At 41.0% G+C, this 13,049-nt stretch overlaps 1 pseudogene; it reads right to left on the reverse strand.

Annotated features, from left to right (window-relative positions):
• Positions 1-285: 285 nt before the first annotated feature.
• LOC117450554 (myeloid-associated differentiation marker homolog) lies at positions 286-3,555 on the reverse strand (annotated as a pseudogene).
• Positions 3,556-13,049: the final 9,494 nt, after the last annotated feature.

Genomic DNA, 13,049 nt, shown 5'->3' on the forward strand with positions numbered 1-13,049 from the left:
AAAAATAACGGAATTAATAAGAGTCAATTGAGAATAATGCAAGTAAAAGGGTATAACAATATATTGAGATAGCATCTTCTTAATGTTAAAAACTAGACACAGGACTGTAATTCCATGTCCTCAGAGAATGTATCATCAATAAATAGAAGTAAGCAAATGAAAACTACCACAAAGAGTGTCAGGTTTATCATGAACAAAAATACAGTGCATTTTTAACAGTAGTTATCAAAGAGCTGCTTTATCTAAGTTCTGTTTGACACCTGAACTATGATGCGTTTTTGCACCCTATGTTCTGCTAACAAAAAACACCAGCTTACAAGAATAAATAGTATCGGCAATGTAAGCACCAAGGTTAAAAGCGGTCATGAAGGAGATAGCCACTAAATTATCCCACTGACATAGAACACCTGCCTTGCAAGTGCTCGGCCTGGGATTGTTCCGGAAGCTATACAACGGCCAGATGACCACAGCTGTGAGGTATATCAACACCGCCAACACGTTGCATGCTGTCAGGACTTTGTCAAATGGTGCGGGGAAGAGAGACAGAAGGCGGCAGACGGTAAAGATGATGACGAGGAGGGCAAAGATGAAGCAAATGGAGTAGACAGCGACACACCACTGGAGCCCTGGATAACTAGAGTACTGGTGGTGGTCCAAGCAGATGAAGATGATGCAGGCCACGAAGGCCTCCAGAACCTTGAGGAGGCCCGGGACTGTGGACAGGAACCCACTCAGCTCACCGGGTTTAGCTCAGGTCAGCCCCACTTCAACGGCGTACAGGATAAACACCAGACAGGAAGTGACTGTGGCACCGATCTGTCTGCTGCAGCTGGAGCAAGTGTAGAACCTGGGATAGATGATGGACGCTGCTAGCACCTGTGTGAGGAAAAGGTAATTATCAGAATGAGAAACGATTAAGTCTAACCTTACTGTCAGTCTGTTTTACTTATAAGAACAATTGTACACTTAAAGGTGGGGTAGGTAAGTTTGAGAAACCGGCTCGAGATACACTTTTTGTTATATTCCATGGAATGCTCTTACCATCCCGATAGCAATGAATATCTTAAGTGCATTGACAAAAAATCCATAACAAAATGTCATCTATAGGAAGCCGTAGTGCTGTAAAAAGCACGACCAATCATTTTAGCCGGCCCAGCTAAAGTAACTGGATGGCCTACCTGCCTGTCAGCCTTCCATTTGTGCACAAACTTATCTCGTGCCCTCATTGGTCATGTGCGCGTTTGTGTGTGTTGGAGGAGGGGCTCTGTAAGGAAGTGGCAGATTTTTTCCGGCTGTGTATTTTCAAATTCCTGCGCACTCTAGCTGGTTTCTCCAAAATTGATATCCTACTCTTACATTTTGTTAGCTGTAATTTGACCTTCATTGTGTTCATTTGATAGTCTACATATTTTTTACTGTCAACGTGTATATATTTTACTTTTCAGTTCTGTGTTTCTGTTCTTTTTATGTTTGTTTATTTCTTTTTTTTTGTTTGTTTTAAAGGTCACATGTCATGCTTTTCCGGTTATTACCCGTCCCCTTGTGTTATGAAGGTTTTTATGCATGTAAATGGTGTGCAGAGTCAAAACCCTCAAAGTACACCCTGTAGCGAGTACAACTCTAACACAGAAAATACCTCCCCAAAACGCCTCGTTGGTGAAACGTCATCATCCATTTGATTCTTCCGGGGACATCTGATGTCATGTCGTACCCGGAACAAAATGGACCAATCCGTGGAGCCGTTACGTTACGTCCGCGGAGCCGTTACGTTAAGCCCCTGCTGATTGGTCCAAATTGACCAATCCACGGACTTCCTCACACACACACTCAGTGCATGCAGCTCTGCTGATCTCTCCTCCCTGGCTGCAGGCTGATAACAGACAGTTGGGATTGCGGCAAAATTCTCTCTGCAGACCCATTCTCACAGCGTTTATCAACCTTTTTCTTACTCAATATCAAGCCACACTTATTGTTTTTACTTCGGCTGTGACTTTGTGTGTGCTCAGGGTGAGTTTGGCTGTGTTTGGCTGTGTATCGCTAAACAAGGAAATCACACCTCCACGGAGCTCAGCGCAATTCACAACGTCCCGACTGGCCCCGACCAATCGGAGCACACTGGGCTCACAGGGAGGGGGGGGCAAGAGCTGCAACGAGCCGTTTAGTGGAGAGAGTGAATACTTTACAGAGATGCTGTATGCGAAACCAATGTGAGTTTGTAAAATTGCACAGTGTAAATCTATTCTAGTGGACCTCAACAATGGAATTATGATCAGTGGAAATGGCCATGACATGGGACCTTTAACTTGCTGCTGTGATGAAAAAAAAACACAAATTGGGATCAATAAAATAAATCTTATCTCTTTATCACTTATTGATAACCCCCTTTTTTTTTAATTATATTAGCAACAGTAAAAAGTATATTAGCACCAGTAAATAATAAAAATACATTTTTACAACAGCCTAATGTTAAAGTTAGTCAAATGTGATTATTATAATCTGGTTTGGGGAGTTGTGGCTATATTAAAATATACTTTTTTATGTTAATAAAACTCAACTTCTGTAAATCTCTTTTCATTGAATTGTAGGGGTTAAAAACAAAGTGAAACAATTTCAGGAAATTTGTCTTAAAAAGTACATCAATTAATTGTGTGATAAGGTGGATTTGTTCTCCCTCTGTACCCTTATGTTTACATTTTCATCTTGGCTCACATACTGTATTTATTTAAAAGGTTAGCTCATTAATTTAGGTTAAAATGCATCTTCTTTTCAACCTGTAGACTTTAATATTCCCAAGAACACTAATGTCACTGGCTTCAACAACAACCCATGTCAAGTTTATAATACAAATATTTGTAAACAAAGACAAATGAGAAGATACCAACCATTAGAGTTGCCAACATGGCAAACGCGGCAGTGAAGTCCTCCCAGGAGATCGGCAACTTAGATCATAGGTCCTGGATGGATATCCTCGTGGATTCATCTTCCTATTATACACACATGCATTTCCAAACATTTGGACTACCTATGTTGCAAATGTATTATCTTTTCAATTTACACACGGCATCTATTGCACGTCTGTCCGTCCTGGGAGAGGGATCCCTCCTCTGTTGCTCTCCCTGAGGTTTCTCCCATTTTTCCCTTTAAACTGGGTTTTCTTTGGAAGTTTTTCCTTGTACGATGTGAGGGTCTAAGGACAGAGGGTGTCGTATTGTCATACTGATATTCTGTACACACTGTGAAGACCACTGAGACAAATGTAACATTTGTGATATTGGGCTATATAAATAAACATTGATTGATTGATTGATTGATTAGAGCTGAGGCTGAAGAACTCCAGGAAGAGTATGAGAAAGGTGACGCAGAAGCACAAGCACCAGGTGAACATGCACCACGTCCAGAAGGACTCGGCGCTGTTTCCCACTGAAGCCACCAGGCTGAAGGAGATACAGGTGAGGATCAGCTCCAGTATCCGCACGATGCCCACAGGCACTGTCAGTGTCCTGAAATCCAGTGTCACCATGGTGGTTGTAATCCTGTTACTGCGGTTCTGGAGAGATATTTAATAAGATATCCTCTTTTCACCAGCTTGTTTCCTCTTCCTTCTTAATTTGTTTTATTATTTTTGCTTTCTCAGGCCTCGTAGCTCATCCGGTTAGCCCTTGTCAACGCCCATACGTACCTTCTTCCTTAAATGGTCAGTAAGGAAATGAGTGTGTGAGATATATGGAGGGTTTTTCTAGGGGTGGGGTATCAGGTGTTTCCCTTTTTGTTGTTGCTTATCAGTTGTATATATGGCATGGTCAATAAAATAATTCAAATGATTTACAGCAGTTGTGTCCAACAGGAACTGCACCCTATGAAGTGTCCTTTCACTTCACCCTTTTTCTTATTCATTAGGTTTGCTAACTTAACGGCTTGTCCACGCATCAATGGATTCAATCTGTACATGCGTTACAGGAGGCTTAAAGGAATCTAGCCTCAGTGCTACAGAAGAATAATGTAAGATATACATGGAGCTTATATTTGTCTTTCACTGGATATGAAATGTAGGTCTGAAATACCGCATAGTATGATATTAATGTTGCTTTTTAGGACATGGATTAATCAACTAAGGGCATTAAATTACAGTACTGTTCCAAATGAAAACCACTTTACTGCCAACTGTTTTAGATGGACACACACACACACACACACACACACACACACACACACACACACACACACACACACACACACACACACACACACACACACACACACACACACACACACACACACACACACACACACACACACACACACACACACACACACACACACACACACACACACACACACACACACACACACACACACACACACACACACACACACACACACACACACACCCACACACACACACACACACACACACACACACACACACACACACACACACACACACACACACACACACACACACACACACTAAAAGAAAGTGTCCTTTATCTAACGAAACATTTAGATTAAATGTTGCTGTACAAGAAGTGTTTTCACCCAAATCGTAAAGAAAATGTATATAAAATGTGTTTGTGTTTGAGTACCCATTAGAAAAAGAAAAAAGGTTTTGCCACATGATTCATTAGCCAAACCTCTTCAAACATGATTAAAATAAATCTCTATATTGTTTAGATGAGTCTGCAATAGTGTGACTTTGGCCCAAAATGGGTAGTGGTTTGATATGTTCCCATGAAGCAGGGGTCAATGGTTAACTAACAGCCTCTCCCATCCCCCCCCCCACCTTTCAAACACTGAACCCTAACGTCTATAATTCCACAATCACAACCACCAGATATTTGTCCTTCGGATGTTCCTCCTTTTTCACTACTACTCACTGTTTCTGTATGTCACATTGAGCACCAAATAAAACACATTTGCTTTTATAACTTATTGATTGTGACCAAACGCAGCTTAGTCAGTTTTCGTATCAAACATGTGAAGAATAGCAAACACTATTTAAGATCAGAAGACGAGGTCCAAGCAGAATAGGGCTGTCATGGTTTCTCTAAAGGGAATAAAAGACATTTAAAAAATAAACTAATGATCTTTTGATACTAGTAAGAGGCTTTCTAGGCATGATGCTACAACTACAAAGGTAGAGATAAGTTTGTCCCATCGTCAATGTTACGATATTGCTGTACTGTATTTCCTTTACACATGCAGTAGCACTGAATAGCATGCAGAGGCAGCCGAAACCGCAGATTCACTCTCGCTTTGTTCGCTGGCCGTTCCCCTTATATTATGCTAACACTATATTGTATCGTGCAGATACATCACCACAAGTCAATACATTGTTTTTTCTTTATGGAAAATCCTAGTTTACCTTTAAGCCCCAACCGAGACTCTACATAAAGCTGACCCACACAGGAAATCATAGTCAACACCATCTTTAATGTGTTCTGTTGATAATATACATAACCGTTTACATTAATAGATTTGACACCGTTTAAAAAAAAATACATTCAAAGTTCAAGTTTCTGGAGGCCAATATGATGTGTTTTATATATATTTAAAACAAAGTCTCAAACTGAAAAAAACACCTATTTTTACACTAAATGGTTTGTCACTTATCTTTCACACTCTGAGCACCATCTTTCAACCAACACTCTGTAAAATAAGTAAGGGATAATGTGCAGCGACGCGGTCATTATGGGGAAAAGAACACCGACAGGCTGATCAGGAGCCCGACAGTTAAATCGACCGGACTTCTTTCTGAAGATGTGAGCGTCCTTAACAACGGTCAATAAGTCCTTGACAGCGGTCTGTCTGTTCGGTATTAACAACGTGTCACGTGTTCTGAATTGACCAATCAGAATCGAGTATTCAACTAAGCCATGTAATAAACTGTAATAAAGGACACAAAGAAAAATAAATGAATGGTGGCGAGAGGAAGAGCTGCAATAATGATATATTGTAGACAGTAGAGGCACTGACGCTCTAATAAGATCATTTGTCTGGTTTCCAAGCAGAAGGGAACTGAAAAGAGACAAAGAAGAGAGCTATCTCTAAAAGTCTCTTTGGGTGGGACCGTCCTTGAAGACATTTCCCTGTCTGTCGATTGGCTTGTCTCCTCTGGGCTCCAAATCCAGTGTACTGTTTATTTATATCCTGTCCTGTGTCATCAAAGATTCATCCATGAAGACTGCCACAATATTCCTTTGACATGGTCTTACAATACCTCTGGCCTTACACCCTTAGTTTATCAGAGCATCACAGAATCTCCTTTTATTACTTTGCATTACTGATAACAAGAGATAGATCAATATGAAATATGTTACTGGAAGTTGTTTGGCTGTCTGCTTTTCAAAAGCTGCCTTCATTATACCTCTTTAGTCTTAGCCTAAAGTTAGCTTAGTTTTATTGTTTCGTGTGTTTCTCCCATGATCTGGAATACAGCCCATTGAATTTAACTCATGTTGCTCTCTCTGATGGTGTTAGGTCACAGCTACGCTCTGTCTCATCTGACTGCCTGTGATGCTCACTTCCTAATTCCCTGTATCCAGTATAATAGGATAAAATAGAGATGTAATTGAGGCGAACCGATTATTTCACAAATGTGTGAAAACCGTTAACCAAACACTCTTTTATAATTACACAGCAGAAACAGAAATTATGTACTGTAGTAGGCACTCAAACAGAACTCTCTCCTAAAGAAAATACTAGCTTGTACTGTAATACTTCAAGAACAACACAAGTACCTAAAGCCTTACCAAACAATGTATGACATATAACTTGCAAAGCCCTCCTTGCATGTTTACAGTCTTGGATACAGGTGTCATCGTGAAATGTGCCTTTTCCTGTTAAGATGTGCTTAAATTGACCCCACTTTCTGCTCTCTGTTAAAGGATGGAGGAGGAACACAATTTATATGGAAACTTTAAGAGACCCTTCCTCAGGGTGCTAACATATTTCTAAATGTATTGTCTATGGAGCAGTTCCTGGCATTATACTTAGTGACAGCACCAGGGCCGGACTGGGACAATAAGTCAGGCCGGGAATTATACACCCAGCCAGGCCACTACCAGTTTGTTGTGCCATTTTGCTTGATTTATTTGTCAATTTTTACAGCGTTGCTGCCCATAGTGATAGCGCTCTAAATATACTACCCCAAAATAAACATATGGACATGGGTTACTATTCAAAAAAAATTGCAAATCTATTTAGGAACCTATGTGAACATATTTTAAGCGGGGTGATCCGGAAAGCTGGGTCTGTCATCGGCATCAAGCTGGACCCCTTTGAAGCTGTGGTGGAGAGGAGGACACTGAACAGGCTGTTGTCCATGATGGATAACCCCACCCATCCTCTCCACCTGCAGCTGGACAGACAACGGAGCTCCTTCTCCAACAGACTGCTGCAGCTCCGCTGTCACAAGGACCGATACAGGAACACATTCCTGCCCACTGCAATAACTCTGTACAATAAATCACCTCTGGCTGGAAGAGAACTCTCTGCTCCATAGTTTCTCTAATACAACCTCGCTGTACATTTTACACATATATAATCTGTTCAATATTTGATATTCCATATTCATATATTTTTGAATATGTATATTTGCATATATAATATCTACATGTATGTTTTCTATTTCAACACGTAGCCTATATTTTCTATTTTCTTTTTTTTCTATTCTTGTTTGTTTGTAGTTTTGTTTTATTGTAAAATGCCTTGTCTTTTATGCTGCTGCAACAAAAACAATTTCCCAAATTGGGATCAATAAAGTACCATCTTATCTTATTTTATCTTATCTTACATCCGTACTAAAACCACCAGACTCAGGGACAGTTTCATCCCACAGGCCATAACCCCCTGAACTTTGAAATAATATCCATAGCATTAATCTGGCTGCTACTTAGAAATGATTTGTCTAATATATCATATTCCAATCACTTGTATAGACTCTTATTGCACTATTTCACTTTTTACTATTTTTCTTTTTGTATTGACTTGCACTATGTTTTCTGTGTATCTGTTTTATTGTGTTGCACTGTTTGAAGGAGGAGCCTGTGACCGAAGGGGGGGGGGGGTAGGAGACGTTCGATTCCTGTTTTGAATAGTGTGCCGTTGATGGGTTTCATTCCATTTCAAAATGCTGTTTGTCGCTCGGCGTAAACTTCGCGCACTGCCACTGCAACATCCAATCACAGAGCTTGAGGACAAACCACGGGGTTTGTCAAGCAAAGCACATGGTGTAGTCCCAAACGATAGCTGAGGATTCTGGGTAGTGTAGTGTCTTCGGCCATAACTAAACTGAACACATATTTGTTTCTCCGAATCGAAGGGGAAAATTACAAAAGCATTGTACACAATTTAAACCAATCAATGTTGTGTAATCAACAAGGATAATCTGGTGTTTTTGAGTTGATGAGTAGTGCAGATAGCACTGTAAAATCAATCGACAGTAAGGAGAATACTTACTTCCGGGTGTAAAATCCTCCGTTATCCAATGGGAATGTATGCTCACATTGCTCTCCGTAATACAATAAAGGGGACATGATCAAATAGGAATATAATGTTCTTTTAAAATACGTTAACTAAAGGGAACAATCTATTTGACACAGCTGAAGCTCTGGCCTTCCTTAAAAACTAACTTATTTAATAAAAATCACAGTTGTATTACACACAATGCACTGTTTTTTGAGAACAAAAAATCGTAAATAATGCACCATAATACATTCTGACGAAAAATTAAAATTATAATGAATACAAATAAAATAAAAGAAGCCTCCCACGAGTTACTACAAGCTATAAAGTAGATTTTAAAAACGTTTTATATAATAAAAGCTCACTGCAGGACGTTGTAGAAATGCGTGTGCGCACCACGACAAAAGAGCCTCATTCACTTTACATTGGGGTTGTTTGTGTGGTGCAGACACGTAAATGTAACAAAGTTCGTGAGTCCACCACGCAATGCAGTGTTAAGGAGTCGTGGTGGAGTCACGCATTCTGGTGAGATCAGGTTGGTATAAAAGTCACGGCTCGCCACTGCTGCCACACAAGTCAGTATTCTCCGGGAATAAAAGACCCACACCGTCCTGTTCTCCGGATTAAGGACAAGGTGGTAATATCTTTTTCTCCCATCCCACCTGTCGAGAGCGGGCCTTTTCCACACCACGAGGCGAACAAGATGGACGCCCCTCTCCCTCACACCAGAGGAGTCAGGGACTCGGTGGCTCGACTCTGCGGCTGCGGGTTGAAGATCTCGGGCACAGACACACACCAGGTCTGTTCGTCCTGCCTCGGGCTGGAACACGCCCGAGGCGCTATCGACCACCCCGGCTCATGCGGACATTGTGTCCGCTTCACCGTAAAGAGCCTCCGCCGACAGTTAGCATGACAAGCTAGCACGACAAGCTAGCCTGTCGGAACAGGACCCCCACATGTCCACGGACCCGCCGTCAAGACACGGGGGCGTCCGCCACAGAGAGTGAACCCCTCTCCGTGTCGGTCTGGGGCTCATTATCTGCGATGGCTATAGCACCGGAATCCCGCGCCCTGGCAGGCCGGGACCCGGTGACGGCAAGACAAGGAGGTGTGAGACGAAGAAGAAGGAGGACGAGGCACTCCACCTCTGCCTCCCTCGAAGGGTCCAGCCGCTGCTCTCGCAGCAGCAGTCCTTTGCCCAAGCTGCCTCGAACTCTGCTCGGTTTAAAGCACCGAAGACGCAGAGGTCGCAGCCCGCCAGAGTCCCCAGCCCAGGCTGGAGACAAGGGCAAGCTGGCCTAGAAATTCTCCGGTTCCGGCTGCAGCTCAGGCTCAACCAACCCAGAATTTCGGCCAGCAGTCGAGGAAGAAGAAGCGAGCGGCGTGACAGCCCCTCCTTCTCCCCTCCGTGACAGAGCTGGAAGTTCATTCCCCAGTTCTGAATGTGTTCCCGCCGCCTCGAGAGATGCCTAAACACCATCCTCAAGTCCGCACAAACACATGTCACACATTGGTTGTTTCTTCTGTCATAAAACATTTGCCACTGACACATCCAGGCTTCAGGCCGAGGGCGCAGCTCAAAAAAATGAAAAGAAAATCAATGAAGCCAATAAACAGCCCGTCAATTGTTCCCCTTCTGAGAGCAGCTACGGCATCTCTCAAAAGGCGAATTACTGACAGGTCTGTGAAAGCACCACCGCCACGCGCATGCGCAGTGCCGGCTGGGGCTTTAAGGACACCACCGTCACGAGCATGCGCAGTGTCGGTGGGTATTGTCGATAAGGGGCACCACTGTGTTCAGACACTAGAGGGCCCCATAACACAACAAATAGAGACTCAGAGAGGAGGAGATGTGACATCTCTACTGGCTCTAAGGAGCATGCAGTGGAAAATGCTCAAATCATCTGCTTGGGTTTTCAAGAACAAGGGGCTACAGACTCCAGTTTGCTGTCACCCCTCCTCGCTTCTCGGGCATTCTGCACTCGCAGGCCCGAGGAGAGTCAGCCCTCATTCTGGAGAAAGAGATCCTCTCGCTCCTAGAAAAGAGGGCTATATCTATTGTACCCGCCGAGCAGAGTCAGGGCGGCTTCTATTCCAAGTACTTCCTCGTTCCCAAACGGGGAGGGAACGGAATTCGGCCAATACTTGATTTAAGGCAGCGTTTCTCAAAGTGTGGGGCGCAGAGATGTGATAGGTGGGTCGCGAAAAAAAAAAAAGATTTAAAAAAAAAAAAATTCCAAAAAATGTTTACATTTTTTTTTCACATTTATTTATTATTTATACACTGGTGGAATATCAAAACAACGACCCGCCCGGGGTGCAAAACGTATCAATGAAAAGCGACCCTCTACCACACAAAACAACACCTGTAGATAACCCAATTTGTGTTCTTTGAAATTGAAAAGGATATTGCATTGTGTTTGTTACTTCCGTTGCAGTTGTATGTCTTAAGTGTAATTTGGCATGCTTTTATTTTGAAGGCAAGTTTACGCTGTTGACAGTTGTTGTTGCTATGGAAACAAGAAACGTTTCACAGCGGGCGGAACTTGTCATAAAGTCCGCGATAATAAAGCCCACCCATTTAGAGGGAAGATATGATTGGTCAATTGTACTGTCATTTGACATTACTCTCGTTCAGTTACTATAGCTGGCCCTCTGTGAATTCATAGCTGGACGTCCAACAGCTCCTGTCTTCACAGACTCGCAGAGAGGAGCTTCTTTCATTTAACCCTTCACATTCAAACAGAAACTGAATAGGCAGATTCAAAGGATTTATTTATTTGGAAATGTTATTTTAAATACAATTTAATCAAGTTATTTTTGGTAAAACTATTGACAAATATTACTAAAAACATATTTAAAAAAAATATATAAAGAAAAATATAATTTGTTTTAATGTTTTTAAATATTATTTTGTAGAATATCTTAGGCCCTCAGAGACAGGCTCGCCACTGGTAAAAATCTCTCATACACACATGTGAAACGCTCTCACAGACACACACAACAGCGTTGCAGACGGGAAGAAAAGCAATGTGGAGCGAGAGAGTGAGAGAGCAAGAGAGAGAGCACACCTTTATCTATTTAATAAAGTTGTACAAAATAAAGTAAGAAATCATTCCAATGTGTACTATAGGACAGTAAAAAGTTTAAAAGGGGAGTGATTAGTCAAATATGCATAAATAAAAAGAAAGAATGCTAACTAGGTAACATAAGATAAGAATAAACAAGTTTAAATGATTTGTTGTGATCATATTCTAAAGATGTTTGGATTATTGAAAAGTATACAGCTCCCTTTCATCTGAGTGTTGAGAGCTGTATCCATAACTTCATGTTGGGCTCAAAGTAGGGCTGCTCGATTATGGCAAAAATCATAATCTCGATTATTTGGGTTAATAATTGATATCACGATTATTAAAAACGATTAACCATTTACTTTGAAAACACATCAATTTATTGAAGAAAATAATTTGAAAAATATGTTTTTAACAGTTGATTACCCTGAACTTTAAGTATAATTCAACTGAAAAACCTATTTAAAAAATAAATAAAATCGTTTTATTTCGATTGTTTTTCTCATAATCGTTGCAAGCCAAAATCGTAATTGCGATTAAAATACGATTTAATTGAGCAGCCCTAGCTCAAAGTGCACCAGATTGATGCATTCAACTTCAACATTTAAAAAAATCTTCCTGGGGGTGCATGCCCCCGGACCCTCGAGGATGTGATGTCCACCACCAAATAAAGCAGGTTAAAATAATTAAATTGCCTACATTTTATTTTAGTAAACACTGAAAACGGGTCCCACAGACCCAAACAGCACTCAAAGGTTAAAGGTAGCATATAATAATGTTAAAATGTGCTAAATATATACACTGCAAAAAAACAAAAAAGAGGAGTAAAAGTAGCCCACGACTTGTTTTATTTTTTGAAAGTAATCCTCATCCTAAAAAAAGTTGGAGACCCCTGTTATAGAACGATACATTTGACAATTTTAAGCTTGGCCTACCATTTTATTGGAGCGATGAGGAACAGGTGGGGCTTGAAAAGGCCCACCTGTTCAAAGTGGGGAATGACAGAAAAAGTTTGAGAACCACTGATTTAAGGGCTCTGAACAAATATCTAAAAAGATATAAGTTCAGAATGCTCACTCACACATCTTTTTCACTATCGTAGCTTTAACCTCTTAAATTAAGTTTGGAATATCCCACACTATCTGGATGAAACAGGATTTTTACAGCTAAAAAACTTGAAGCTGGTTTCGTTTCCGTAGAAATTCTCACATGGTTTTCATTAGGTGAGTCAGACTGAGATAGTGGTAGACCACAGGAAACTACACAGGAAAAAACACATACATACATACAGATGTTATGGCAGAGAGAGTTGAGTTATTATTCATCGACAAACAAAGTAACATTATTTTCTGTTAATCTGTCAAAAATAAGCCTTGGTTTGTTTAGTACTACTAACTTTATGTACGTGTTTTTGTTGTTGTTTGTTTTACCAACAAAAAATAATTTGTTCTTACAGGCGTCATTCACCATCTCTTTTTGCTGAATTCTGTGTTCATTATTTGAACAACAATATAC

Source organism: Pseudochaenichthys georgianus, chromosome 8 (genome assembly GCF_902827115.2).
Source record: "Pseudochaenichthys georgianus chromosome 8, fPseGeo1.2, whole genome shotgun sequence".
NCBI lineage: Eukaryota > Metazoa > Chordata > Actinopteri > Perciformes > Channichthyidae > Pseudochaenichthys > Pseudochaenichthys georgianus.